Consider the following 6,000-nt stretch of genomic DNA (forward strand, 5'->3'; position numbering starts at 1 on the left):
TGGACCTATATCTTACAATTAATCTCTTTTTTATAACCAACTAACAGGACATAGGTTAAACTTTATGAAAAAACATAAGATCATGTCCTATTTGAAGACTAATTTTTTATTAAGAAGTGATATGAGCACATTTAGGTCTTACTATGTTTCCCCAAAATAGCAAGAAAACAACATAATGTTTTCATTTCCTCATAGTGATTTTTAATCTATGTTTTCTTAAGATATTATAAAATGCTGATTTGAAAAGAAATCTGCATTTTGCAAGGGAATTAAGTGGCAATTTTTAAAAGATGGAGGCATAACTGCAGTGTCAAAAATAAGTATCATGAATGTGTAGTTCTGCAGTCTAGCAAAGCAATTCAATCAAATAATTTGACTATTGGAGCACTTTAAAAGGAACACCTAATGGTAAAACCAAGGGTATCTAGCGACTCCTTCAGTCCATGTTTAAAATATCCCGTATAAAATATGTATGGCCCAACATGTTCTGTCTTGTATTTGCTGTCTCATTTATTCCATTCTATTTGCTCATTTTCTTTTTAATCCTAGCAGAGATAATAATGACTGCTAAGGCAATGGTAACTCTTAGTATTTTCATTTGTCAATATAATTGATAACTACCTGAAAATAGCATGTTCTGTTGTGACTAATCAAAATACTGCAATTTTGCAGTGTAGCTGGCATTTAATCGAACTTGAGAAAACAAAATGTACCATATCTCCCTGTTCATGTATTCTGTTAACATAATGACATTTGACACTACAGTTTTAACTTACCTACTTAAAACTAGCATTCTAAACTATTTAGTTTTTGTGGGGTTATTTATTGGATGTCTAGTTGGAAGAGTGAAAGATCAAGCTTCCAGATTCATGAAGTTCTTACACAATAAATTAAACAGTAAAAAGTATAGCGTAATTTTTTCTTACTATTAATTGGTCCCAAAGAACTAATTTTGCACGTATGCTAAATTAGGTTCATTTACATACATCAACTAAGTTGAAAGGCTTTTACACAACGTTCAGCAACTCCACCTGTCCTATTAAACTTCTGCAAGACTGAAGACAACCTTTCTTCAGGACCGCGGACAGCGCTCCAGGCATCGATTTATTCTAGAGTAGTACATTGAAAGTAGTACAATGAATGGGTAATATGCCATTGGAGAGACAATGCGAATATTTCTACTACACAGAGTCAGGGCATTTGAATTATTGCATTGTTCACATTGTCAAGAGGACGATTTTATCAACCGTATTGTGTGTATTTTTCAGTGCCACTAGCTGAGGTTGCTTAACGTACTCAGGATATACTAATAATCATTCCTTTCCAGGGCATACTACTAAAAGCCACTTACATTAACTGAGTTTCTTCATGGGTACTAAACTACTTGTTTCTCAGTACAAAAAATGCCTGAAAGACCATAATTCAGAATTTCAAATATGAATAACATGCTGTCAATATTCTGTGGCTAAAGGCATTTTTAAAATGTACAATTAGTTATCACTTTCAATTCTCCACCTCCAGATTTCCATCTGTTACAAGGGTAATTAGATTAATTTTCTTTCTTTCTCATTAAACTTCACTCACTCCCCAGGACAAAAAAAAAAAAAAAACAAAAAAAACCCACTAAATTTGCTTGCCTCCCCAATACCACAGTAAAATGATTTGGTGATTTGGTGGTATAAAAGATGCCTTATTATACGGCGATTTTGAAGTTATTGCAAGTTTCTCCCCAATATTGATAGCATATATAATAGTTTGAGGCTGTATAAGGATTAATAAAGTCAGTATACAGTATTTCACTGACCAGATTTAAATCTCTTTATAAAATTGTGTCAATTCTGTAATTTGCTCCTTTCTCAAAAGAAAAGCAAATACCACTCTTGGGTGTCAGCTGGTCACATATATTTTGTAATAGTGAGATTTATATACTTTATTCTATGGTCTCATTTGTGTTTTTTTCTCATTGTAACCATATGGCAACCTTTATTTCTAGGAGCCAAAGCTCTGTAGGTTCCAAGGTCAAAGCAGAGATGACAAACTACAAACATACACATATATGCACACACAGAGAGAAGCTGTGTTTAAAACTAAACCTCAAAAAAAAAAAAAAAACCAGAAAAGATTGATGTGAAGAAATACCAAGCCTATAATAAATCAACAAAGAACCAAATGTGTATCACGTTCATGCAAAGCTTGTTCCAACAACATGAACAACAACAAAAAGCCATTAGCTTCATCTTTCACTATATTTTTATATTTGCTGACACTAATGACCTCTTATTCTTGGGCAGTATTACTTGAGAAGCAATTTTAGTTTCCTATTCTCCCAGTGAAAATGAATCTTATTCTAGTTAGCTGCCACCTGCTGGGGCATGAACAAATGTGTAATAATCCTTATAGCACAACATTTAAAATGACAATGCATATACCTTTTGCTAGAAACAGCAAATATATATTCTGGAACAACCTGAATTTCAAAGGTATTTCAAAGGTTCTTCCATGCCATATCTATATTTAATTTTTTCCCATGGAATTTTATTAGGGATTCCACTTGATTTGTCACAGAAGTCCTGCTGTTATGTGACATTTGAGAAACCTCAGTTTACAGTAATACCTAACCCATCCTTCCATACAAGTGGCCTGTTGTATTTCAGCTTAGCTAAAATAAACAGTCTGCTCATCCATGGTATTAAAGGTCCCAGAGAATGAAGTCAGGACTGAGATCAGTTGAAATCACACTGTTGCATACTTGCAACTCACTCTTCCTAACTATGAATGCTATGCTATCTATTCCTCGTGATTCTAAACACATTGTCAGCTGCTCCACCAACATTCTGCTACATTGATGATTAATGACATTTAGAGTTTTAATTAATTTTTAGATGCTGAAAAGAAGTGTATCTTAATTAAGAAATTGAATTGGAATAGATTTACACGTCCTGGAACCTTTTTTATTTTTATTTTTTAATTTCAGCCTGTGCAATCTTCAAGGGGTTTAAATAGAAAAAACAAACAGGTAAGACTTCTAGGCATCACTAATTTCTCTATCGCCTTGCTCCTGTGCATTTCAATTTTTTTGTTCATTTAATTCAAAAGTTTCTAAGGCCACTGGGAAGAAATTGTTAAGCTGCCTTGGTGGTTACAGGAATAGGCTCTATAAAAAGTTATAAGATAATGAACTAAGACAAATCGACATTGAAATACAATTGCATATCTTCCAGCAACTAAACTAAGACTAATTAAGATTCAAATGAATCGATCATCTCTTGTGAAATGAAAATAATCATTAATTCATAAGATAATTTCTCATAACAGAATACTTACAGTATGGAGATGAAGAAGCGATAGAAGATAATCTGCATTACCAAAATGATAGCAGTAGTAAGTTTTCTAATATTCCCTATTCCCTAAATTGGAAATCATTGACTAAGGAGTCTCAGTTCGGTAGTGCTGTTTGGCAAAGAAACTCTGTCTCCTTAAAGGTAAAAATATCAGGGGATGCTGTTCTTTAAAAGTTCTTGACGTTTGTGATCCACCCTGGTGACACTGCACCCTCCTTACTCTAATGGGACGCCCTCCAAGTTTTTTCCAAAGCTCTTAATACTGGCGCCTGTTAAAACAAATGTCTGTACTTCCTCAGCACAGAGCTAAGGAGCAGGGTTAATGGATGGATGGGTGGACAGACGGAAAGATGGGGAGTTTGTCAGACCCGCAGGCAGTCACACAGCTTCTTGCCATCTGTCTCATTCTCTTCGCCTTGCCTGAGTCCCCGTAGCTGAGGCCACTTCCTGACACGTCCACTTATTAAATTATTTTTTGTGAAGAGCACGAGTGCCTGCAGCCAACAGAGACACTTGCATCCTTGATGGGAATTAGCTGAGACAAGCGGGACAAAGACACTCTCAGTGAATCAGTCCAGCGGGTACCCCGCGCGCACCCAGCTCTGCCGCGCTGCTGTTCGCCTTCTTCCTTCTTTCCAGGCGGAAAATGCCCCTCGCCCACCCGCAATCCCTCCCGTCCTCGTGAAAACAAACACCTCGGGAAGGAGCCGGGAGTGGAGCCCACCACCGGGGAGTGCTTACCTGGCACTGAGGGTGAGGTGGGCGGGGAGGGGGTGGGGTGGTCCTCGGGGAGGAGCAGCCCGAGGAGGTCGGGCGGAAAGTCCCCCGCTCCCAGACCAAGCAGCGCAGCCGCCGGCGCAGAGCGCGAGTGACGGCGGCGGCGAAGACGGTGACCGTGGAGCAGCAGCGGCGGCTGCGGAGACAGACACGCCTCCTGGCGGGGGTTCCTCGCCTCTTCCTTTAAAGGCGCCGCGCTCCTTTCCCCGCGGTCCCTGCCCGCTCTTGACCACCGCGGCCACCCGGCCGCATCTCCCGCCCTTGGGTTTCAACAGCTAGAGTGAGACAATTCCGGGTGTCGCCAGACTTGGACGTTATGGACCACCCCGAGCCCCTACCCCGGCTGGGAGTTCACCCCCTGCCCGCACACCCGCCTCCTGGGATGGAGGGTCTGAGACTGAGATGCTCTGTCAGGGAGTGAGTGATGCAGAACGCTAAGGAATTTGCCTGGCCTTGGATGGTGACAACACGTATAAAGAGCCCAAGTACGTTTGGTTCGGAGTGTTGGCTTTTATACCTCTCCGAAACCACAGCAACGAAGCTTCTCCGCTGCTAGGGTTTGGGGAGCAGCTGGTAGTCTCTAAAGTGGCCCTCTTAGTCCAACTACTGCCATTTTCCTTTGAGGTTTGCGGAAAAGATCTTGATCTGCGCCCCTCTCACCCCACCTCCAGTGCACGCAACGAACGTGCCAGTACTCCCTTACAGGGAGTCAGCGCCCTGCTCCGTGCATCCTTGGCACAGAACAGATGCATGCAAATGGACTTTCCCTGAGTGTCAGAGAGTTGGCGGGCCGTCTCTGGGTATGTCTGGCGCCTTAATAGCAGACCTCCCCCTCCGCCCAAGTCCCTGAGCACTCAACACATGCACATTGCCCAAAGAAGTTGGATTCGAGATCTGGCAGGCGCCGAACCTGAGGTCGCAGACTCAAAGGTTTGAGAAAGGAGCCTGGGGAGCCTCCCTGGTTTGATGGCCACCCGTCTGAATTCTCCAGAGGACTTTTTAAACCGCTAGAGATGGGAGGGGCGCCAGAGTCCCAGAGTATTCTCGCGGCTTAGCTCCCAGGGAGAGGCTGAAGGCGGCGAGTGCACCAGTCTCTCCCTGCTTCTCTGTGGAAACGATTAGCTTCTGCAAACAATCCCCTATTTCCGCTCCTTTGGGTCGGAAAAGTCAACATCTATTCAATACCGTTGCTATTTTATCCTCAGCCCTGCAATATTAACTGGAGTAGAGACGTGGCAGTCTCCCCAGAGGAAGCTGGAGAACTACGATTCGCGAGGAGATTTAAGTGAGGCTGAGCGGGAACAGGCCGGGAGCGCTGGGCTCTGGAAACAGTTTTCAAACTGGCTGTGTAAGGAAGGGGCCAGGTGGGATCCTGTGGCTCCGCAGAGCCCCGGAGTAGCCCCAATTTCTAGCGGCACTACAATCTCCAATTCCGAAAGCCCGCAAGTCAGAGAGGCTTTCAGTCCCAAAGGACCAAGTTGTCTGGGCTGGAGAAGAGCATTTGTCCTTTTGCTGCCTCCTTGCCTGCAGCCGTCCTAGAGTTAAGCCCTCACCCGCCCCTGGCGCAGCAGTGCCACCCTCCACTCAGACTAGCTCTAAAACACACAGAAATTCAGTCCTACAAAAACCTCCAGTCTTTACACTCTTGGTCAACACCCGGATCCTCTGCGCCCCCAACACGCCTACTACGCCCTCCCGGGTGGGGGAGACTCCGGACTAAGGTTAAAGAGAGATGAGTTAATGGCAATGGAGAGTCACTTAGTCGTTTAAACATCCCCGGGGTGGCTGGGAGGCTCTCGTCACTAAGTCAACAGCAGCCTTGTTGTACCAAGTAAATGAATAGTCAATGACTCCATTGTGTATCCCGGAGCGGGCAGCACAG

General features: G+C 43.0%; 1 protein-coding gene across 1 annotated transcript in view; it reads right to left on the reverse strand.

Annotated features, from left to right (window-relative positions):
• The window catches only part of LOC105815782 (glutamate receptor ionotropic, kainate 2-like), a 270,718-nt gene extending 266,311 nt beyond the window's left edge, over window positions 1-4,407 (reverse strand). Inside the window, exon 1 of the mRNA XM_012651026.1 lies at window positions 4,083-4,407. The gene's annotated coding sequence lies outside the window, so the exon portion shown is untranslated. The remainder of the gene's footprint in view (window positions 1-4,082) is intronic.
• Between the last annotated feature and the right edge of the window lie 1,593 nt (window positions 4,408-6,000).

Source organism: Propithecus coquereli, unplaced genomic scaffold (genome assembly GCF_000956105.1).
Source record: "Propithecus coquereli isolate 6110/MARCELLA unplaced genomic scaffold, Pcoq_1.0 Scaffold345, whole genome shotgun sequence".
In the NCBI taxonomy this organism is placed as follows: Eukaryota; Metazoa; Chordata; class Mammalia; order Primates; family Indriidae; genus Propithecus; species Propithecus coquereli.